Source organism: Budorcas taxicolor, chromosome 12, assembly GCF_023091745.1.
Source record: "Budorcas taxicolor isolate Tak-1 chromosome 12, Takin1.1, whole genome shotgun sequence".
NCBI lineage: Eukaryota > Metazoa > Chordata > Mammalia > Artiodactyla > Bovidae > Budorcas > Budorcas taxicolor.
Window position 1 is genome coordinate 2,476,095 of NC_068921.1, and position 25,265 is coordinate 2,501,359.

General features: G+C 41.1%; 1 protein-coding gene across 1 annotated transcript in view; it reads left to right on the top strand.

Moving 5' to 3' along the window:
* Window positions 1-25,265, top strand: part of DIAPH3 (diaphanous related formin 3) — a 571,880-nt gene that overhangs the window by 32,446 nt on the left and 514,169 nt on the right. The window lies entirely within an intron of this gene.

A 25,265-nucleotide genomic window follows, 5' to 3' on the forward strand; every position in this document is an offset into this window, starting at 1 on the left:
TATTTAAAATGGACAGTTAGTGGTTTTTTAGTATTAATATATTTGCAGAACTGTAAAACCATCACCACAATCAATTTTAGAACATTTTCATCACCTAAAAAGAAACCTCATACCTATAAACAGTCACTCCCAATTTATTCCCAACTCACCTAGCCCCAGGCAATGGCCAGTCTATTTTCCATCTGTAGATTTGCCTTTTCTGGACATTGCATATGAATGGAATCGGTTGCTCTTTCGTGACTGAGTTCTTTCACTTGACATCACGTTTTCAAGGTGCATCCATGCCGTGGCCTGTGTCATTGCTTCCTTCTGTTGCTGAGTGCGTTCTGTGTGACGATATTCTTGCGGCTTGTTCATATTTTGTGGGCGCTCTATGTTTGTTTCCCTCTTTTCATTCAGATCCCGCCCTTATCTTTGTTTTGTTACTCTTTTTCTTTCGCTTTGCCGCCCCTCAGTCTCTACCCCACGTTCTAGAATCGGGGTCATGTTATAGAGTGGCTGCAGCCTACTGCGCTGGGAGCCTGTGTGCTTTGATTTTCTGTTAGTTAATGGGCTTCTCCTCAGGGAAGACTTTCTCCCTCCTGCCTCTTTTCCTCACCTTTCTCCTTCTTGTCCCTTGGCTTTGTAAGGTCAGAACTTTTGGGCTCTACCGTACCCTGTGCATATTTTTGTCAAAGCAGTCTATGATTTGTGATCCATCTTTCTCACTAGTTTAAATCTTTTGAAGACTGAGACAGTATGATGTTATTAATACTTCCAGACAAGTTGTCTTGCACATGTTAAGCATTTTCATCAGTTTGTGGAACAAACGAAAGAGTGAGTCTCAGTTTTGCTAACCTGGTATCGTGTTTGTCTTGCATCTGGTCCTGGCTTAGTCCTGGCAGGCTTTCCAGAGATGGATCTTGGCTTTCCACAGGGTGGAGCACCTTTGACAGGGACCTGCTCTCAGCCTTTCCGGCCACCTGCCTGGGTCACTGACTGTGCCTGCCTTCACCTTAGATGGTTCCATGGTCCCCTTCTCTCCCAGGGGAGGCTCGAGCAGGCAGGCTAGTCCAGGCAGCTGGCCCAGGGTTGTGGAGGCCAGAGAATAAGCGTGGCTGTCTTGAGCAGGAGACCCCTGAGTCAGCCCCTTCTCGGCCACTGCTGACTGCCGCCCTGTGGAAAGAGCAGTGGACGCGGAATCAGAAGTCTCTCGTTGGAAGAGAGAACTTCACCACTTCTCCACTCTGTGACCGTGGCAGGTCACTTAGGTGGTTCACTTACACATAAAGCAGGACTAATTTTATACCTTTTCTGCTTTCCTCTTAGGCTTTTGGTGAGTCTCATCTAAGCTCAAGTATGCGGAGCTGCTGCATTCTGTTCTGTCCCTATTTACGCACTTTAAAAGATACTTCCCGGTGTGGACAGAGGGGTGGTGTGACTGATTCATTTGCAGTTGAGTCTTACAGGGGGTGTGTGTGTCATAGATCGTGAGGAGATTTGAGGAGAGAAAGGAAAGCTGGATACTTTGAGGGCTCTTTAAACTATTTCTGATGAGTTGCAGCACATGGAAGCATTTGCCACTGATGTTTGATGTGTGCCAGCAATGTGTTTTCTAATCAAGCTTTCCCACCACTGCAACATGTGCTGCATGCATGCCTTTAATATAGAACTTCCTGACGTGAATAGACTTTTTTGGGGCAGGACTTGGGAGAAGGCATATAGGAATGATGTCTGCTGTAGTCATGTGTTTGAATAACAATATTTTAAAACCATTAATCAAGACATCCTGGGAAACATTAATGTTAGAAACTCATCTTAGGTTGCTTTTTGTTAAAGGCCTGCAAAAGTACTTCACATTTCAAGGTAACTTCTTAAATTACTGTCAGAATTAAATTTCATAGGACACTGTTGGATTAAGAGAACGGAGTATTACTGTAGCCTTGAGGTCCATAGGCACAATTGACATATTTTAAACAGTGTTTGTTCTATGAATATCTGGGCATCTGCTGTGTGTAAAATGCTGTTCAAGGTGCTAGGGTAATATAAAGGTGAAAAAAGTAATTTAGCTTACAACACTCTTTTGTTTATACCTGGGTTGAAAAGAAAGGTCTCCTTGTAGAGACTAAAAGGTTGGGAGGAGGACAGTGAGGGGCCAAGTGTGAAAGGTAAGCTGGATGACATTGATTGTGCATGTCACCATGCTAACTTTTCCATCAAAGTGTCCCTTGGGTGTTTTTGTGGGGTAGGGGTTATTTTTGACCTGCTTTTTTCTCCCTTGTCCTTCAGAACCATTTGTCTAAAGTGCAGTCCTCCTGCTGATCTTCCTCTCTCCTTTTATCTCGCTATAGCCAGCATTACTATTGTAATCCCTTGTGTGGCCTGCAGCAATGGTTTTCAAGCTTCTTTGACTAGGATCCACAGTAAGAAATACACTTTAGTTTGTAGCCCAGCACACAAACATAGATTCTCTCTGTTGAAACAAAAGTTTCTAAGAACCTATATTTAATGTTTCTAAGCATAATGGTTAAACCAGATCAAACCAGCCCATCCTAAAGGAAATCAGCCCCAAACATTCATTGGAAGGACTGATGCTGAAGCTGAAGCTTCAATACTTTAGCCACCTGATGCGAAGAGCCGACTCTTTGTAAAAGACCCTGATGCTGGGAAAGATTGAAGGCAAGAGGAGAAGGGGACAACAGGGGATGAGAAGGTTAGACAGTATCACTGGCTCAATAGACATGAATTTGAGCAAACTCCAGGAGATGGTGAAGGACAGGGAAGCCTGCATGCTGCAGTCCATGGGGTCGCAAAAAGTCAGACATGACTTAGCGACGGAACAACAACAACAAAGCCTAATGAACTCTGATCTTTTTCTTTCCCTTCCTTTCTACTCCTTTTACTCCTATCCATCCCATGAAAAAAAAGAAAGGTGATCCAGCCCACTAAGTGGACTTCATAACACCAAATAGTCTACAGTTATGACTAGCAAAACAGACATGTCCAGTACTGCAGCCGGAGGAAGTCCCGAGCTCTCTGTGAGCGTCTGCTCAGTCCACATGGGCACATGTCGGCGAGCCGGGTGAGTGTGCCCGCCCTCCACGTACCAGCTGTGCGACTTTGAGTGCATTGCAGGGCTTTTGAGCCTTGGTATCCTTGTGGGATTTTTTAAGAGCTAAATTAGGTAATATATATTCCGTCAGTCCAGTTCAGTCGCTCAGTCGTGTCCGACTCTTTGTGACCCCATGAATCGCAGCACGCCAGGCCTCCCTGTCCATCACCAACTCCCAGAGTTCACTCAGAGTCGCGTCCATCGAGTCAGTGATGCCATCCACCCATCTCATCCTCTGTCATCCCCTTCTCCTCCTGCCCCCAATCCCTCCCAGCATCAGAGTCTTTTCCAATGAGTCAACTCTTCACATGAGGTGGCCAAAGTACTGGAGTTTCAGCTTTAGCATCATTCCTTCCAAAGAAATCCCAGGGCTGATGTCCTTCAGAATGGACTGGTTGGATCTCCTTGCAGTCCAAGGGACTCTCAAGAGTCTTCTCCAACACCACAGTTCAGAAGCATCAATTCTTCTGCGCTCAGCCTTCTTCACAGTCCAACTCTCACATCCACAGATGACCATAGGAAAAACCATAGCCTTGACTAGACGGACCTTAGTCGGCAAAGTAATGTCTCTGCCTTTGAGTATGCTATCTAGGTTGGTCATAACTTTTCTTCCAAGGAGTAAGCATATATTAGTAATTAGTAATAAGTACTTAAAAAAATGAGATATGATTTCATATAATATAATGCATTAATTTTAAAAGTGCAGTATGCATTTTGGCAAACTGTACGATCATGCATATACTATAGTTATGACAAAAAACATTGCCATCACATCTGTGTTCCCTCTGAGTCCCTCTGTGTCCCTTGCAGTCAGTTCTCTTCACCCTTCCTGGCTCTTGGAAAAAACAAATCAGTTTTTTGAGCTATCCAGTAGTTCAGTCTTGAAGTTCATTTAAATGACATCACATTGCATCGTGCCATTGTGTCTGGCTTCTTTTACTTAACATAATGCTTTTGAGATTCACCTAACGTTTGGGTTTATCAGAAATTTGCTCTTTTTATTACTGAATGGTGTTCCCTTGTTCCGTAATACTAAAGTTGGCTTATATATTCAACAGTGTGGGTTGTTAGCAGTTTTTGGCTATTATGAAAAACTGCTATGAACATTTGAATTCAGTTTTTTTTTTGAGACATATGGTTTCTTTTTGGAGGGCGAATTATGTGGTTTAACTCTGTAAGATACTGACACATTATTTCCTCAAGTGACTAATGATGATGGACATTTTTCATGTGATTATTTGCCATTCCTTTCTTGTTTATGATGAAATGTCTGTTACTAAATACAGGACTATTGAAATTTTCTATTTCTTCTTGAGTTAGACCTGATAGTTTATCTTTCAAGGAATTTTTTTCATGTTTTTTATGTTGTTGAATTATTTGTGATATTTCCTTGTCTTTTTAATGTAGGATCTATATTTATTTCCTCTTTTTCCAATTCTGATATTGGTGGTTTGTCTTCTGTTTTTTACCTGATTAGTGTGCCTAGAAGTTTATCAATTTTATTGATTATTTCAGAGAACTGGCTTTTGGTCTCACTAATTTTCTTTATTGTTCTTTTATTTTCATTTATTTTATCTTTATATTTCTATACTTTTGCTTTATTCTTTTAACGGCTTCTTTGGGTGGAAGGTTAAATAATTTATTTGAGAACTTTTGTTTTCTAATGAGGATTTTATGCTGTAAATTTCCTTCTGAGAACTACTTTCGTAGTTAATCTTGTGAATATTTAAAGTAGTTTTAAGTTTCGTGTTGATTCTTTTCCCCATTGATTATTTAGATATATCTTGTTTAATTTTCAAATATTTGAGGATTTCCCTGGTATCTTTATGTTGCTGATTTGTAATTTAAGTCCCTTGTAACCAGTGATTTCATACTTTGTGTGATTTCAGTCTTTTTCAATTTGAGTCTTGCTTTCTCCCCCAGAATGTGGGCTGTCTTGGTGGATATTCCATGTGTATTCTGTTTTTGTTAGAATCGGTCTATAAGTAGTAAATACGTCAAGGTGGTTGATAGTTTTGTTCACATCTTCTATAGTCTGATTTTCTGTTGCTTTTTTCTAACAATTATTGAGGAGTGTTGAAGTCTCCAACTATAATTTTGGATTCTTAAATTTTTCTTCTTAGTTCTTTCAAGTTTTGCTTCATGTTTTATGAAGCTCTGCAATTAAGTGCATATACATTTTGTATTGTTTTAATTTATCATTATGAAATGATCCTTTTTATCCTCAGTAATATTCATTACTTTTTAGTCTTTGGGCATTTAATGGATTTCTCTGCTCTGCCTGATACAGTTATCTCCTTCCCTTTGGAAGAACAGAGACTGTTGGCTTCTGTGGCCCACACTTTATGGGTTTCGTACCCCTCGGACTTTTCCTCCTCTGTCTCTGCTGTGTGTGCGTCTCCTCTGCCTTTAACCTTACACAACTTGTAGACTGTTGTCATCTCTCAGCCTGCTCTCCTGCAGCCACTCTTCTCGTCTTTGTCTCTGGTGCTTGGCTTGGGTGGTCACCTCTGTGTGTATGTATCTGTCTGTGAGTTTTCCTCAAGCTGAGGCATCCATGTGTTGGCCTATTGAATACCTTCAGATGGATGTCTCATTTTTATGTGAAACTCTTTGTGTCCCAAAATAAATTTGTCGCTTCCCTCTTAAGCATATTTCTGTTCCTATATTTTCATAGAAGGTAACTTCACCCTTCTAATGTTTTGTTAGGACTCTCACAACTTTCTGTTGCTTCCTAAAAAGCCAGCTTTTTGGGGGTACTTCCCTGGTGGTACAGTGGTTAAGACTCTGCACTTTCCCTGCAGAGCACATGGGTTTGATCCCTGGTTCAGGGAACTAAGATCCACCATGTGGGGAAAAAAAAAATCTGACTTAAAAAAAAAAGGCAGCTTCTTGCACAGCAACCAGAATGACCTATCTAAATTGCATGCCTAGCAATGCTTTGCCCTGTTTGTAGCTGCGTAGTTGCACCTTTACCTATAGGTCAAGCCTAAAGCTTTTTGCCGTGGCACATAGGCCTCCATGGTAGGATCCTGCTTCTCTAACTTGATACACATCTTTCAGTCAGCAAGCAGGAGTCAAGTAAGTTGCTGTAGAATTTACTCAGAGAATGTGAAACACAGCTGCTGCTTGGAGAAAGGTGTGTTAAGTGATAATGAGGACTGTTTATTAGCTGTGTGCCAAGTAGCATTCCAAATATTAGCTTTATAAACACATTTAGTTTCCACAACAAGCCTCTGAGTAGGCCTTGTTACTATTCCATTTTTCAAAGATGAAGAAACTGAGGCAAGAGAGAGTACTAGTTACTTGTGTAAGGTCATGTGAAGCAGCCAGGAAAACTGACAGACTGGCCCCAGGGAGCATGAACTTTGCCACGTGACTTACACTGCCACTTAAGCTCTGTCCCTGTCTCGGTTGAGAGTACCAGTGTAAATCCTGGAAGTGTTTCCTTATTTTCTGCTTTTCTCCTACAGTCATTGGAATGAGTCTTCTGACCTTGAAACTGACCAGGAAAAGTTGTATCCTAGCCATTGATCTTAATCCTGAGAAATTATAATTGTAAAGACATATTGTATTTAAGGAGTTTTCTGTGATAAGAAATGAACTGTTTTTAGTATTTCTAGTAAGTAAACAAAACTGGAAAAGTTGTCTCAAAGGAGTAGTGACGTGTGTGACTTAGAGTTAGCAACAGGTAAAGGATATGTTTTCTTAATTGCAAAGAACATAGAAAAACTTCTGTCTGGAAACCACAAATCTCGCAGTAGCAGCTTGCCCCCAGGTGTAGGTATAGGCTTTCTAGGTGCCCCTCCCAGGTCCTCCTGGAAGGGACTCCAGATTGCCTGGAGTTTCGTGGTCTGGGTGTGCATGCTGAGGGATCCGTGAGAAGCGCCCCCTGGGCTCCGTGGGCCTGCAGACCCCCTCGGTGTACCTGACTCCGCTGCGTTCCCGGGTGTTCTTCCCTCTGCTGCTGGGGCATTGCAGGCGAATGTGCCTGCCCGGCCTCCGATTTGTCTACCTGCATGCTGTGCCTGTACCTACCTGGATGTGCGGTGTCTTGTGGAATATATATAAATTAGACATCACACTTATGAAAGAAAATAAAATGATTTTGATTATCTGAATTTGTGCCTAACTCCCAAGACTGGTCATGGAACCTAAATCATTAACTTTTTTTTTTTTTTAAAGTTCAATGGAAAAGAATAATTTAAAATAATTTTATCATATTGGCCTAGTAAGAGCTTTCTGTACTGTAATTTAAGTTTATTTTGCATTTTTATTAATTTATTTTTCCTTTTAAAGTTAAAACCATTGATAAAGCAAAACATATCATAATATATTCCACAGTTTTCCTGCAAAACTATATATTCAAAATACTCTGTGGAAAGTCAGTATACCAGGAACTTACCCAGAGGTGCAGTGGTTAAGAATCCTCCTGCCAGTGCAGTGGAGTGGGTTTGAGCCCTCGTCCGGGAGGATTCCAGGTGCCAGGGACCGCCGGCCGTGGGCCCCGAGCGCTGCAGCCTGCGGACCTCGAGCCTGCGCTCTGCAGGAAGGGAAGTCCCCGCACTGAGAGGCCTGCACGCAGCAGCGAAGGCCCAGCGCAGCCAAGAATCAACCAGTAAGGGAATAAGGGAGGTACACTAGCGGGACAACTGAATCTACCTGAAAATAAGTCGTGAAAAACTTCAACTATTCACTCAGTTTGGTGGGACTTTCAGAGCACATTAATATGAGTTACTTAGCACTTCCTGTACTTAGATTTTCAGTAGTAACACTTCAGTGCTATCTTGGATTTTTAAATATTTATGGGCTGGTTTAGAGAGCTCCTCCTCAAATCAGTGGGAATTTGGAAATAAGATCAAGAGTTCTCAAGAGTTGAGTATGCTAAGATGCAGCAGAGTATGCAGACTTGTTTATTCACCCTTTATCCGTTCATTCATGGAGCCTCTATTGAGGACTTGGTACTGTTACAGACATGGCAGAGATGAATAATCTGTCTCTGCCCTCTGGGAACACTGACGAAAAAAACTTGTGTACAAAACCAGCATACAGTTGAAGTGGGCTGGAATGGTGAATGGTAAGGTCAATTTTGGTCTTGGAGAAAACTTCATAGAGAAGGTGACTTTTCAGCTGAGTTTCAAAGGACAGGTTGGAATATAGACTGGCAGGAGTGGTGGTAATTTTTTTCTTCTTTCTAATGATTTTACTCCTGGATATCAGTGGAATGAATTACAGTGCCTGTCTCAGGTTGGCAAGTAGAAAGCAATTGTTGATAATTTCAGGTAATTTTTGGGTACTATTCGTCTAGGTCTTGAAAATAATGTGACATTTATAGAACTAATTTATATTTCCTTTCAAGCATATAGTAGTATAATATTGGAGTATATGTAATTAGAAACTGTACTTTAAGTGAAGTGAAGTGAAGTCGCTCAGTTGTGTCCGACTCTTTGCGACCCCATAGACTGTAGCCTACCAGGCTCCTCTGTCCATGAGATTTTCCAGGCAATAGTACTGGAGTGGATTGTCATTTCCTTCTCCAGGGGATCTTCCCAACACAGGGCTCAAACCCGGGTCTCCCGCATTGTAGACAGATGCTTTACCATCTGAGCCACCAGGGAAGTCCGATATAGTCTTGAGTGCCAGACTAAAATAACCTGTACTGTGTCTTGATAGTGGCGATGAGAGTTAATTCTGAAACCCCAGAGGTTTAATTAGTAGGAGAGTATTTTAAGTAGATGTGGATAAATATAACTTTGAGATATTTTGAATATTCAGTTCAACTCAGATCAGTCGCTCACTCGTGTCCAACTCTTTTGCGACCCCATGGACTGCAGCACGCCAGGCCTCCCTGTCCATCACCAACTCCAGGAATTTACTCAAAACTCATGTCCATTGAGTCAATAATGCCATCCAACCATCTCATCCTCTGTTGTCCCCTTCTCCTCTTGCCTTCAGTCTTTCCCAGCATCAGGGTCTTTTCAAATGAGTCAGTTCTTCGCATCAGGTGGCCAAAATGTTCGAGCTTCAGGTTCAGCATAAGTATTTCCAATGAATATTCAAGACTGATTCCCTTTAGAATGGACTGGTTGGATCTCCTTGCAGTCCAAGGGACTCTCAAGAGTCTTAGCCAACACCAGAGTTCAAAAGCATGAATTCTTTGGCAGAAAGCTTTCTTTATAGTCCAACTCTCACATCCATACATGACTACTGGAGAAACCATAGCTTTGACTAGACAGACCTTTGTTGGCAAAGTAATGTCTCTGCTTTGTAATATGCTGTCTAGGTTGTTATAACTTTTCTTGCAAGAAGCAAGTGTCTTTGAATGTCATGGCTGCAGTCACCATCTGCAGTGACTTTGGAGCCCAGGAAAATAAAGTCTGTCACTGTTCCATTGTTTCCTCATCTATTTGCCATGAAGGGATGGGACCAGATGCCATGCTCTTTCTTTTTTGAATGTTGAGTTTTAAGCCAGTTTTTTCACTCTCCTCTTTCCCCTTCATAAAAAGGCTCTTTAGTTCTTCTTTGCTTTCTGCAATAAGGGTGGTGTCATGAGGTTATTAATATTTCTCCTGACAGTCTTGATTCCAGCTTGTGCTTCCTCCAGTCCAGCATTTCTTATGATGTACTCTGCATAGAAGTTAAATAAGCAGGGTGACAATATACAGCCTTGATGTACTCCTTTCCCAATTTGGAACAAGTCTGTTGTTCCATGTCCAGTTCTAACTTGCTTCTTGACCTGCATGCACATTTCTCAGCAGGCAGGTCAGGTGCTCTGGTATTACCATCTCTTTCAGAATTTTCCACAGTTTATTGTGAACCACACAGTCAAAGGCTTTGGCATAGTCAATAAAGCAGCAATAGATGTTTTTCTGGAACTCTCTTGGTTTTTTGATGATGCAGCAGATGTTGGCAATTTGATCTCTGGTTCATCTGCCTTTTCTAAATCCAGCTTGAATATCTGGAAGTTCACGGTCATGTACTGTTGAAGCCTGGCTTGGATAATTTTGAGCATTGCTTTGCTGGTGTGTGAGATGAGTGCAGTTGTGCGGTAGTTTGAGCATTCTTTGGCATTGCCTTTCTTTGGGATTGGAATGAAAACTGATGTTTTCCAGCCCTGTGGCCACTGCTGAGTTTTCCAAATTTGCTGGCATATTGAGTGCAGCACTTTCACAGCATCGTCTTTTAGGATTTGAAATAGCTCAACTGAAATTCTGTCACTTCCACTAGCTTTATTTGTAGTGATGCTTCCTAAGGCCCACCTGACTTCGTATTCCAGGATGTGTGGCTCTAGGTAAGTGATCACATGATCGTGCTTATCTGGGTCGTGACGGCCTTTTTTGTATAATTCTGTGTATTCTTGCCATCTCTTCTTGATATCTTCTGCTTCTGTTAGGTCCATACCATTTCTGTCCTGTATTGTGCCGATCTTTGCATGAAATTTTCCCTTGGTATCTCTGATTTTCTTGAAGAGATCTATAGTCTTTCCCATTCTATTGTTTTCTTCTGTTTCTTTGCATTGATCTCTGAGGAAGGCTTTCTTATCTTTCCTTGCTATTGTTGGAACCCTGCATTCAGATGAATATATCTTTCCTTTTCTCCCTTGCCTTACTCTTCTCTTTTCCCAGCTATTTGTAAGCCCTCCTCAGACAACCATTTTGCCTTTTTCAATTTCTTTTTCTTTGGGATGGTCTTGATCACTGCCTCCTGTACAGTGTCACAAATCTCTGTCCATAGTTCTTCAGCACTCTATCGGTTCTAATCCTTTGAATCTATTTGTCACTTCCACTGTATAATCATAAGTGATTTGGTTTAGATCATACCTGAATGGTCTAGTGGTTTTCCCTACTTTCTTCAGTTTGAACCTGAATTTGGCAATAAGCAGTTCATGATCTGAGCCATAGTCAGCTCCTGATCTTATTTCTGCTGACTGTATTGAGCTTCTCTATCTTTGGCTGCAGAGAATATAATCAGTCTGATTTCGGCATTGACCATCTGGTGATGTCCATGTGTAGAGTCTTCTCTTGTGTTGTTGAAGGAGGGTGTTTGCTATGACCAGTGCATTCTCTTGGCAGAACTCTTAGTAGCCTTTGCCCTGTTTCATTCTGTCTCCAAGGCCAAATTTGCCTGTTACTCCAGGTATTTCCTGACTTCCTACTTTTGCATTCCAGTCCCCTATAATGAAAGGACATCTTCTTTGTGTGTTAGTTCTAGAAGGTCTTGTATGTCTTCATAGAACCATTCAACTTCAGCTTCTTCAGCATTATTGGTTGGGGCATAGACTTGGATTACCATCATATTGAATGGTTTGCCTTGGAAACGAACAGAGATCATTCTGTCATTTTTGAGATGGCATCCAATTACTGCATTTTGGACTCTTTTGTTGACTATGATGGCTCCTCCATTTCTTCTAAGGGATTTTGCCCACAGTAGTAGGTATAATGGTTATCTGAGTTAAATTCACCCTTTCCAGTCCATCTTAGTCTGTTGATTCCTAAAATGTTGATGTTGTCTTGCCACATTTGTTTGACCACTTCCAATTTGCCTTGATTCATGGACCTAACATTCCAGGTTCCTATGCAGTATTGCTTTTTACAGCATCAGACTTTACTTCCATCACTGGTCACATCCACAACTGGGTGTTGCTTATGCTTTGACTTCATTCTTTTTGGAGTTATTTCTCCACTGATCTCCAGTAGCATATTGGGCATCTACTGACCTGGGGAGTTCATCTTTCAGTGTCCTATCTTTTTGCCTTAGAGTGGTACACAGGCTATATAGTGGGGAAGCACTAGGTGTATGGGCATCTAATCCAGTCTTGAGGTGTCAGAAAGGCTACTACATGAGACGTTGTGCAAACTGAAGCCTGAATTTAAATTATCCAGATAAATGGTTAGGTTCTAGGTACAAGAAATAGCTTGCGCATGTGTAGAAGTTTCTAGGTTATTCATTACGTCTAGATTATATAGTCTAATGGTGGTGGAGTCGTGAAGAGATTTTCTCAGGAGGAAGTAAGATTAAGGCTAAAGTGGACCTTTGAGCCATGGTAAGGTATTTGAGTGTCATCCTCTGAGCAGAGGGATTACAGATGCTGAAAGGCTTGAAGTACAGGAGTGAGGGAGATGATTTGGTTTGGATTTCAGTAAGATCTGTGCAGAGATTAGTTTGGGGAGTGGTAGGGACAGGGGCCAGTGAAGACACTGGAGCAAGTTAGGAGGCTATACCAATTGTCCAGGTGGCCTGAAGTAGGGTAGTAGTGGTAGGGGCAGAGGGCAGAGGCAAGATGAATTAGGTCTATTTGGTTTGATTTATGTTTTCTAGTTAATTTTCATTAAAGTTATTATAGTTCAAATCACTTGTCTGCTGACTGGAGACAACCTCAGAAGTCCGCATCTTTAGTATGCATCTGTATGCTTCTCTCCCAATCCAGGTCCATGTATTTTTCTAATCTGACAGTATCTCCCAACTTCTAAAGCCTTCAAAAACCCTCCTACTTTGCCCTTTGGAACTCAAAGTCTGTCATCTTTGAATGTTTGCTTTCCTTGTTGCAGTACTTGAAACCTAGGGGTTATTTGAAGACTTTATTTTTCTGGTAGCTTTTTCCTTCAAAGGCTTCCAGCTCTTCTTGAGCATTTCTATTGCATTTCTCCATGTTAGTCTCAACTGTGGGTCATCTCGTCCCTCCCATTGATTCATTGCAGGCATTAGAACTTAAGTTCCTTTCTTTTACACCACTATTTCTGTTGTTATTCCATTCGTACCTACCAGGGACACTTACTCTGGGGTCTATGGTCCCCCAAGGGGTCTGTGGTAGAATTCATGGTATAATTGAACTTAATGGGAAAAGGATTAAATCTTTTAAATTAAGCTTTAAGTAAAATTTAGTATTTTAAAAAATCATACACATAAGCAAAACAAAAAAACAAATGACCAGCTAAACATAAGAACAGTAGGTTTGGGCCTGTGACTTTGTCACAGATAAGGAAAGCCTCTTTGCTATGTGGGCATTTCCACTGGCTACTCTGCATATGGCACTTGGCTGTGGAATACATATTGCATTTTCAGTTCAGTTCAGTTGCTCAGTCTTGTCTGACTCTTTGAACCCCACGGACTGCAGCACGCCAGGCTTCCCTGTCCATCACCAACTCCCTGAGTTTGTTCAAACTCATGTCCGTCGAGTCGGTGATGCCGTCCAACCATCTCATCCTCTGTTGTCCCCTTCTGCTCCGGCCTTCAGTCTTTGCCAGCATCAGGGTCCTTTACAGTGAGTTGACTCTTCGCATCAGGTGGTCAAAGTATTGGAGCTTCAGCTTCAGCATCAGTCCTTCCAATGAATATTCAGGACTGATTTCCTTTAGGATGGACTGTTTGTATCTCCTTTCAGTCCAAGGGACTCTCAAGAGTCTTCTCCAACACCACAGTTCAAAAGCATCAATTCTTCAGTGCTCAGCCTTCCTTATGGTCCAACTCTCAAATCTGTACATGACTACTGGGAAAACTATAGCTTTGACTAGACGGACTTTTGTTGGCCAAGTAACGTCTCTGCTTTTGAATATGCTATCTAGTTTTGTCATGGCTTTTCTTCCAAGAAGCAAGTTTCTTTTAATTTCATGGCATAACTTATTTTCAAGCAATTTAAAGGAATTTCAAGATTATAACTGTTAAGTGTATTTTCTCTTAATGATATTAAAATACTGTATAAAATCTAAATGTGAACAAATCATTGTAAGTAAGTAATTTTGGGGAGGCGGTGATACATTTTCATCTTTTCAAAGGATCCTCTGGCTAAAAAACTTTTCATAAATTTCAGTAATACAATTTAAGAGTGGGAAATGATCATTTGTAATATTTAGGAGTATTGAAGGTAGGGTATAGTAGTTGGTAGGTTGGTGGGAATTGTTACCACGTGATAAGATTGTTCCTATGACTGAGATGCTTAGCTTATCCATTTGAAACAGTGAATGGCCAGTTTTCCTCCCCAGGAAGATGTCTCTTTGTGACAGAGCTGTCATAGCATTTTAGTAAAGATCATGAGACTCTTCAGCTGTTCACATGCACTATCTCCTGTAATTCTGATTTAGCCTCACCTGGTTTCCTTTGCATCCCTTTCCAAAGACTCTTTTGAGGTTCTTTCTCCACCCCAGAATTAATCACTTGTCTCTATCTGTTGCTAATTTACTTGAGGGCATTTACTGTATTTTTTACCTTTATTTGTAATTTGTTACTGTATTTTCTTTTCCCACAAGTGGTAATCTGTGGGATGGCACTATATTTTATATGTTTTATCATCCAGTAATTGCTTAGTCATACCTTCAGGTACTAATTGACTGCCAGCTACTATTTTGTAGGCTAAACACACAATGATGCCTATCAGTTATCTGCTGCTGTGTAAGAAATTAAGCCAAATCAGCAAACATTTATTATGTCATACTGTTTCTGTTTCTTGACTTCCTACTTTTGCATTCCAGTCCCCTATAATGAAAAGGACATCTCTTTTGGGTGTTAGTTCTAAAAGGTCTTGTAGGTCTTCATAGAACTGTTCAACTTCAGCTTCTTCAGTGTTACTGGTTGGGGCATAGACTTGGATTACCGTGATATTGAATGATTTGCCTTGGAAACGAACAGAGATCATTCTGTCGTTTTTGAGATTGCATCCAAGTACTGCATTTTGGACTGTCTTGTTGACCATGATGGCTACTCCATTTCTTCTGAGGGATTCCTGCCTGCAGTAGTAGATATAATGGTCATCTGAGTTAAATTCACCCATTCCAGTCCATTTTAGTTCACTGATTCCTAGAATGTCGACGTTCACTCTTGCCATCTCTTGTTTGACCACTTCCAATTTGCCTTGATTCATGGACCTGACATTCCAGGTTCCTTTGCAATATTGCTCTTTACAGCATCGGACCTTGCTTCTATCACCAGTCACATCCACAGCTGGGTATTGTTTTTGCTTTGGCTCCGTCCCTTCATTCTTTTTGGAGTTATTTCTCCATTCATCTCCAGTAGCATATTGGGCACCTACTGACCTAGGGATTTCCTCTTTCAGTTGAAGTATTTCAAATCCTGAAAGATGATGTTGTGAAAGTGCTGCACTCAATATGCCAGCAAATTTGGAAAACTCAGCAGTGGCCACAGGACTGGAAAAGGTCAGTTTTCATTCCAATCCCAAAGAAAGGCAATGCCAAAGAATACTCAAACTACCGCACAATTGCACTCATCTCACATGCTAGTAAAGTAATGCTCAAAATTCTCCAAGCCAGGCTTCAGCAATACGTGAACCGTGAACTTCCTGATGTTCAAGCTGGTTTTAGAAAAGGCAGAGGAACCAGAGATCAAATTGCCAACATGCGCTGGATCATGGAAAAAGCAAGAGGGTTCCAGAAAAACATCTATTTCTGCTTTCTTGACTATGCCAAAGCCTTTGACTGTGTGGATCACCATAAACTGTGGAAGATTCTGAGAGAGATGGGAATACCAGACCAGCAGACCTGCCTCTTGAGAAACCTCTCTGCAGGTAAGGAAGCAACAGTTAGAACTGGACATGGAACAACAGACTGGTTTCAAATAGGAAAAGAACGACGTCAAGGCTGTATATTGTCACCCTGCTTATTTAACTTATATGCAGAGTACATCATGAGAAATGCTGGGCTGGAAGAAGCACAAGCTGGAATCAAGATTGCCGGGAGATATATCAATAACCTCAGATATGCAGATGACACCACCCTTATGGCAGAAAGTGAAGAGGAACTAAAAAGCCTCTTGATGAAAGTGAAAGAGGAGAGTGAAAAAGTTGGCTTAAAGCTCAACATTCAGAAAACGAAGATCATGGCATCTGGTCCCATTACTTCATGGAAAATAGACGGGGAAACAGTGGAAACAGTGTCAGACTTTATTTTTTTGGGCTCCAAAATCACTGCAGATGGTGACTGCAGCCATGAAATTAAAAGACGCTTACTCCTTGGAAGAAAAGTTACTACCAACCTGCATAGCATATTCAAAAGCAGAGACATTACTTTGCCGACTAAGGTCCGTCTAGTCAAGGCTGTGGTTTTTCCAGTAGTCATGTATGGATGTGAGAGTCGGACTGTGAAGAAGGCTGAGTGCCGAAGAATTGATGCTTTTGACCTGTGTTGTTGGAGAAGACTCTTGAGAGTCCCTTGGACTGCAAGGAGGTCCAATCAGTCCATTCTGAAGGACATCAGCCCTGGGATTTCTTTGGAAGGAATGATGCTAAAGCTGAAACTCCAGTACTTTGGCCACCTCATGCAAAGAGTTGACTCATTGGAAAAGACTCTGATGCTGGGAGGGATTGGGGGCAGGAGGAGAAGGGGATGACAGAGGATGAGATGGCTGGATGGCATCACTGACTCGATGGACGTGAGTCTGAGTGAACTCCAGGAGATGGTGATGGACATGGAGGCCTGGCGTGCTGCGATTCATGGGGTTGCAAAGAGTCGGACACGAGTGAGCGACTGAACTGAACTGAACTGTTTCTGTGGGTCAGGCGTTTGAAAGTTGCCTGGCTGGGTGGTTGTGGCTTGTTGTCTCATGAGGTTGCAGTGAAGACGTTGGTCAGAGGTCTCATCAGCTGAACATTTGACTGGGGCTTCTGGGATGGCTCACACACGTGGCTGTTGGCAGGATGCCTCCCTGCTTCTTTAGCTTTGTTAGCTCAAAGCTACTCCTAGGTCTTCTTGAGTGTCCTTGTGATCTGGCAGCAGGCATATCATAGAGTGAGTCATCCAAGAAAGAGCAAGACAAAAGCTGGAATGTCTTTTGTGAGTTAGTCTTGGAAATGACACTCCAGTATTTTCATAGTGTGCTGCTGCTTACACAAGTCAGGGGATCCCTGAGGGCTGTCCTTGAGAATGGCCAGCACAGCTAAGACAGCTGAAGATTTGTCTAGGGTGGCACTTACATTTTAGTGGGAGAGAGGCAGAGTCAACAATTACAGAAGAAAATGACAGGCTTTCTTAAGTCACACTCAGCACAGATGAAGGAAATTAACCGTGTGCTGTGACAGACGGGAACGTGAGTGGGCTCATATTCTACTTAAGATGGAGTGGTCCGCCTTTTAACCTGACGCTGAGAGGAGAGAGGTACTTTTATTTCTGTTAACAGCTCACTGCCATATTAATTAAGCATGGCGTCCCTCCTTCAGATAGCATTATCATGGCATTCTCTTCAGTCTTCTATGAGTTTAACCAGTTCTTCAACAAAGATGCTGTTGTGGAAATTTGAGGGATTTTCTTAGGGTAACCCAGCAAGTGAGGGGCTGGGCAGGATTCAGAAGTCAGACTCTGGAGTTCTATTTTTAATCAGCAAGTTGCTTGGTTAGTAATAAAGCTAATTAAAAAGCCAGGTTATTTTAGCTGTTAGGTTTTCTCCTCCTCTTTAAGGTAGTGTAAGATTGCAATTGATAATTTTGAGTGGTTTTTTTTGTTTGATTTCAGGTATGTGTTCAAATAGAATTAATTCAATAATTAAAATGAACCTTTATTTGTTTAATAATTCTCCTGGATTGCATGAAAATATCTTCTCCCTTCTGGATTCTAAGAGTGTGTGTTTATGATCACACATAGTTTTTCTATCTTTTCATGTTTTAAAATGACTAATAATTACATATCTTCCTTTTGTTTAAAATGTAAAAATATCACTCTTCTGTTAGTATTGAAAAACATTGTAACAGTAAAAAGTGTGTTTTCACTCTTCAGTTCAGTTCAGTCAGTCAGTCGTGTCCAACTCTTTGCGACCCCATGAATTGCACGCCCGGCCTCCCTGTCCATCACCAACTCCCGGAGTTTACTTAAACTCACATCCATTGCGTCGGTGATGCCATCCAGCCATCTCATCCTCGGTCGTCCCCTTCTCCTCCTGCCCCCAATCCCTCCCAGCATCAGAGTCTTTTCCAATGAGTCAACTCTTCACATGAGGTGGCCATAGTACTGGAGTTTCAGCTTTAGCATCATTCAGTCCAAAAAAATCCTAGGGCTGATCTCCTTCAGAATGGACTGGTTGTATCTCCTTGCAGTCCAAGGGACTCTCAAGAGTCTTCTCCAACAACACAGGTCAAAAGCATCAATTCTTCGGCACTCAGCCTTCTTCACAGTCCAACTCTCACATCCATACATGACCACAGGAAAAGCATAGCCTTGACTAGATGGACCTTAGTCGGCAAAGTAATGTCCCTGCTTTTGAATATGCTATCTAGGTTGGTCATAACTTTTCTTCCAAGGAGTAAGTGTCTTTTAATTTCATGGCTGCAGTCACCATCTGCAGTGATTTTGGAGCCCCCCAAAAATAAAGTCTGACACTGTTTCCACTGTTCCCCCGTCTATTTTCCATGAAGTAATGGGACCAGATGCCATGATCTTTGTTTTCTGAATGTTGAGCTTTAAGCCAACTTTTTCACTCTCCTCTTTCACTTTCATCAAGAGGCTTTTTAGTTCCTCTTCACTTTCTGCCATAAGGGTGGTGTCACCTGCATATCTGAGGTTATTGATATATCTCCCGGCAATCTTGATTCCAGCTTGTGCTTCCTCCATCCCAGCGTTTCTCATGATGTCCTCTGCATATAAGTTAAATAAGCAGGGTGACAATATACAGACTTGACGTCCTCCTTTTCCTGTTTCGAACCAGTCTGTTGTTCCATGTCCAGTTCTAACTTTTGCTTCCTGACCTGCATATGGGTTTCTCAAGAGGCAGGGCAGATGTTTTGGTATTCCCATCTCTTTCAGAATTTTCCACAGTTTATGGTGATCCACACAGTCAAAGGCTTTGGCATAGTCAATAAAGCAGAAATAGATGTTTTTCTGGAACTCTCTTCCTTTTTCCGTGTCTTATAAAATAGCTAAATATCCAATAGTTTTTTAGAGCCTGTTTTTAGTTAATTTTTTAAACTGTCATTACTGATTATCACTGTTAGATAATACTCAGTATGGTGCTCATTTAACTTCCCCTGAAGATAAGTGATATTAATTTTTGAAATCCTGTACACCCCAGACACAGCTGAAGTCATATTAATTAAATGTGTGTACAACCTCCAAATAGCATTATAATGGGATTCCCTCTGTCTCCTGTATATTTAACCAGCTGTTGAACAAAGGCAAACTGTATACTTTGCCTACTTGGGTTGTGTTTCTATCTTAACTTTAAGAGAATTTCACATGAAATTAAGAGTACCCATCCAAGTGCACCTTGTAAAATACATACAGTTGCAGTCAAATTGCCAAATGTAAACAACAAGTGATGAACACAGCATGATGGTGATTTCTGTCATGTTTTTATATACAAAACTGTTTTAAAATTTGCTTTTATGTTCTCTTGTGCCTTGCTTTAAGCAAATTGTGTGTGTAACTCTGTGAAAGATGAATTAGGAGTGATTTTTTCCCCGTATTTATGAGTAAAGTCATAGAATCATCTCTTTAAAGAAAGATAAAACTTCCTTAGAACATTTACACTGATTTGATAATAATGTTCACTCTGTATCTGGCTTTGTATGTGTGCTCAAAGTGTTTGGAATCTACTTGTAGTGCTTGATAGAGCATTATATACCTGAAAATGTTTTCAGTTTAACCCTGAGGTCTTCAGCAAATTCAGTTTACTGTTTGTTCTAGTATAGGAGGAAGGGTTGTATTTATTTTTGTCCTATGGCTCCTTCCTTATTTTGTCTTTCATTCCTTTCTGATCTAGGAAAATGAAAGCATTGAAATTATGTAACACTGTTTTTTTTTTTTCTTTCTTGCATTTTTATAGATTTAGCAGTTAGAAGAGGGATGTGCTAATTTTTCCTATCTTGTCATTAGCTAGGTAGGCTAGAGAAGAGATCTGGTGCACATTTGTTTCAATAGTTGGATAAAAGCCAACCCTCACCTAGAGTTTAGGTGCTAAGCATATGGTGGAGATGTGCTAATTCTGTATTATTATTGTACATATTGTAGTATTATTTATTGATACAAATGCAGTTCTGTGTCTAAAATCATAATGCATTGAGTTTTAAAATTTTCTTTGTGCTATTTTGTAGTCTAAATTTGTTGTTCATTCGTGTCTGACTCTTTGCGACCCCATGGAGTGCAGCATGCCAGTCCTCGCCGTCTGTCACCAACTCCCAGATCTTGCTCAAACTCATGTCCATTGAGTTGATGATGCCATCCAACCATCTCATCCTCTGTTGTCCCCTTCTCCTCCTGCCTTCAGTCTTTCCCAGCATCAGGGTCTTTTTCAATGAACTGGCTCTTCACCTCAGTGGCCAAAGTAATGGAGCTTCAGCTTCAGTCCTTCCAATGAATATTCATGGTTGATTTCCTTTCGTATTGACTAGTTTGATCTCCTTGCTATTAAAGGGAATCTCAAGAGTCTTCTCCAGCACCACAGTTTGAAAGCATCAGTTCTTCTGATGCTTCTTTCGGGTCAGCCTTCCTTAGGGTCCAACTCTCACATCCATACATGACTACTGCAAAAACCATAGTTTTGTCTATATGGACCTTTGTTGGCAAAGTGACATCTCTGCTTTTTAATATACTGTCTAGGTTTGTAATAGCTTTTCTTCCAAGGAGCAAGTGTCTTTTCATTTCATGGCTGCAGTCACTGTCCACAGTGATTTTGGAGCACAAGAAAATAGTCTGTCACTGTAGTCTAAATAGCATGACATTTTTACATATGAGAGTGTTTTAGAGCTTGTTTTTTGTTGTTTAAACAAGTAGTTTCCTCACTGAAGAATTAAACAAATGCATTCAACCTGATGCTTCATTTCAGTCTCTTAGTACAGCGTATGGATTGAAGGGGCTCAATTAATAATTAGGTATTGTTATTTTTATGACTTTTAGAGATTTTTATTTTAAAGCATTTTGATTTTTGGTGAAAAATAAGATTTTGATTTCTTCTACCACTGTTGCGTCTGCCTACAATGTGGGAGACCTGGGTTCGATCTTTGGGTTGGGAAGATCTCCTGGAGAAGGAAATGGCAACCCACTCCAGTACTCTTGCCTGGAAAATCCTATGGAAAGAGGAGCCTGGTAGGCTACCGTCCATGGGGTCACAAAGAGTCGGACACGACTGAGTGACTTCACTCACTCACTCACTCACCACTGTTAGAAGCTAAGTATTCACAAATTAGCTTGTGAATTGCTTAAGCTTACTCTTCCCATTTATTGACATGTTTACATTTATAATATTGATGTTGCATTAATAGTGTTTTGCTTAATTTTGCTTCCTTGTAAGTTTAGCATATTAATGAACTTTGTGTGTGTGTGTCTGTCTGTGTGTGTGGTGTGAAGAGGAGTCAGTATAGTTTCTACACTCAAGGGTTGATGTTACATGTATAGACTCAATGGCAATGAAGTAGTGATTCAAAAGAGGATCCAGCCCAATTTCTTAACTGTTCGATGTCCCTAGTTTTTTAAAACAAGTATCAAGAATTGAAGTAATGATGTCCATAGAGATATAACTTGTGGACGTATATTCATGTGAAATAATTTCATGTTTCTGAGCTGTTTTACAGCAGGGAGGTTTTATGTTGGTGACTTAGCTGCCGTTTTTCTTTTGCTATATTGTATATACTTCTTATTACATTTTCTACATAGCCGTATAATTACCTGCTTATGTGCTTGTCTCCTCCACTTGATTGTTATTTAAGTTATTTACATTCACACAGCTGATTTATTTTTGTATCACTGACTTGCTCTTTATTTCTTTTTGTGTATTTGGTATTCCATTTCCATCAATTCTGCTTGAAAAACCTCTTTTGACACTCTTTGTAGTCGAGGTCTGCTGTAAACAGATTCTCTCAGCTTTTGCTTGTCTGGAAATGTCTTTATTTTGCTTCTGTTTATGAAAAGTAGTTTTACTCGACATTGAATTCTAGGATGAGGGTATTTTTCTTTCAGTTCCTCAAGGATGCCATTCGGTTGTCTTTTGTTGGCATTGTTTCTGGTGAAAAATTTGTATCATTTTTGTTTAGTATTTAATGTCTTCTTTTCTTTGGCTGTATTTTTATGGTTTGCCCTTTAATTTTAATTTTCAGTAGTTTGACTGTGAGGGTCCTACGTATGGGTGGTGTTTGCTTGTTTTGTATTTTTTCTGGGGATTGCTGAGCTTCTTAGATCTGTGAATTGATAGATGTATATGTCTGTATCTGTATTTATAATACTCTTTTCTCTTCTGCTGGGGACCCAAGCTACACTTGTGTTACAGCATTTCATATTGTATCATGAATATTGGTTACTTTATTTTGTTTGTTTGTTTCAGTTTGAATACTTTCTATTGATCTGTGTTTAGGTTCACCAGTTCTTTTCTCAGCAGTGTTCAGGTTCTTTTTAAGCCCGTATAATGAATTCATTTCTGATACACTTTTCATTCTAATAGATTAAGAAAATAGTGTCCATGATTTGCTACTGAAATTCCCCATTGCATGGTCATAATTCCATTATACTCTTTAGCATTATTTTTATGAATCTTCTTTTAAATAGTCTGTCTAATAATTCTTCCCTCTAGGCTGTCTCTCAGTCACTTGTTTTGACTGTGGGCCACATTTCTTGCTTCTTTGTGTCTTGTAACATTTGATTGTATGGTGGACATTTTATTTAATTACAGTAGAAATTAAATAATATTTGCTCCCAAGAGTGGGCATGCTCTTCTTTCAGACTCTTGAAATGGGGGCTGTGTCTCTGATCACTAGTTGAGCTGGGTTTGGTCTTCTGCTACTAGAGTTTTATTCAGCTTGTCTGTGGCCTCAAATCCTTTGCGGACTTGGGATCTGAGTGCTAATGAGATTCTGGCAATTTGCTTTTTGGCGTTAACACTTGAACTTTGGCTTTGGAAACCATGGAATATCTCTTCTGCTGTGAAGTCTTGATGCCCATTTTTAGGATTTCTATAGTGTTCTTTTTTTGTTTTCAGTTCCTTTGCTGGCTCTCTTTCTTCAGAGACTTGGTATCCTGCCCCTAGCCTTCAGATAGCAGCTGGCGTGTGTGCTCCGAAGGTCTGGGTTTCTCTCAGGTCTCCTGGCTGGTCCAGAGGCTTTAGCAGGCAGCTGCTTTGCACTGGGAGAAGCCTCTCCTGCCTCGGAGCATCCCCATGTTTGGCTTTCCTGCTCTAACCCTGGCCACAGGCATCTACCCCATGCAGTGTGTGAAGACTTGAGGGAAAGAGTTGGTTGGAGGGTGCAGACTCACTCTGTGGCTGGGACTTCATGAGCCAGGACCTGGAAGTCTAATCTCTCATGCCAGCGCTCATGTGGCTGTCAATAGTTCGTTAAAAAACTTGGCTGGTTTTTCTTTACCTTTACTGAATTTATTCTTCTTCTTCAGCTCCTGTCAAGGATAAGAGCAGTCTGTTTCCTCCCAGTATTTAGTCAGTAACCGTGCATTGGAGAAGGAAATGGCAACCCACTCCAGTGTTCTTGCCTGGAGAATCCCAGGGACGGCGGAGCCTGGTGGGCTGCTGTCTATGGGGTCGCACAGAGTCGGACACGACTGAAGCGACTTAGCAGCAGCAGCAGGTTTCCTTGTGTCCTCAGCTTCCTGAGATCAGCTTCCTGATGGGTTGAAAACAACAGCGAGAAGAATTCTGTAGGGTGTCTGGCTTCTTTTGGTTGTTAGGATGAGAGCAGTGGTGTTGTGGTCTACTCTGTAATCCAACAGCCAGAAGCTGTTGTGTTGTTAGTACTTTAACATTTAGTCTGTGTTAGATGGGCCGTGTGTGAGTATATATATCACATGGTATTTTTCCTTAGGATTATCTTCAAAGTGAATTTAAAGGCCTGTTTTGAAAGACAAGTCTTGTTATCTTTGCATAATATTATTTGAAGGCTTCCCTTGTGGCTCAGCTGGCAAAGAATCTTCCTACAATGTGTGAGATCTGGGTTCAGTCCCTTGGTTGGGAAGATCTGCTGGAGGAGGGCATGGCAACCCACTTGGACATTCTTGCTTGGAGAATCTCCACGGATAGAGGAGCCTGGCTTGCTGCAGTCCCTGGGGGTTGCAAAGAGTTGGACATGACTTAGCAACTAAGCAAAGAACATTATTAGCAAAAAATCCTATTTCTTTAGTGAAGTGAATAATCAATACTGTGACTTACTGTCTTTTTAAATAGAGAATTTAAGTGTTATATTTCTTTAATGGGCCCTAGTAGCTCTATTCAGTAGAACCTCTGTCACGATAGATGTGTTCTTTATATGTTTTGACCAGTATGGGAGCCATTAGGCTCTTGTGGTTCGTGAACACTTGGTATGTGACTAGGGCAGCAAAGGAATTGAGATTTAAAATTTAATTTACATTTAAATAACCACACGTAGTTAATGGCTACCACCGTGAATAGTACAGGTTTATGTACTACACATATATATGGTGAAAACAGTAGCTTAATGTGTGCACAGTTACGCTGAGCAGTTCCAGAATCATAGCGTTTTTTAAGTACCCTTCTTTCCCTTTTTGATGATTACCACTTGCAACACTGTGTGTGTCTGGATTCTCTGTGAGGAATAGAACTTGATAAATTCATGCTATTTTCAATGAATGAACAATTAGCTTTGTAAACTAATCTATGCATTTTCCAATATCCGTGAACTATCTGTTGATACAATTGTAGAAGAAATCTCTTTGCAATAAAAATCCAGTTTTATTTCTTGAGGCTTCAGTCTACTCTGTGGTGGTGGTGGTGGTGTAGTTGCTAAGTCTTGTCTGACTCCTGTGACCCCGTGGACTTGCGAGCCCACCAGGCTCCTCTGTCCATGGGATTCTCCAGGCAAGAATACTGGAGTGGGTTGCCATTTCCTTCCCCAAGTCTACTCTGTAGTTATTCATAAAGTTCAAATACAGGCTAATCTGAATCAAGAGAAATGTGATGTCTCTCAGGCCAAGCTATGGAGATGTAAGTAAAATTCAGTTCTCTAAGTGCCTAAATCACGTCTTTCCATCCCCTCCCAGTCCGAGTGTTGTATGTGCTATGAAAAGGACGCAGGAGGAGGGGGCTCGAGGGTGAACTCTGAGTACCACTGTGATTGCCAGCCACCAAGTTAGCTGGGCTTCCCTCGTGGCTCAGTCGGTAAAGAGTTCACTTGCAGTGCAGAAGACCAGTGTTTGACTCCTGGGTTGGGAGGATCCCCTGGAACAGGGCATGGCAACCCACTCCAGTGTTCTTGCCTGGAGAACCCCATGGACAGAGGGGCCTGGCGGGC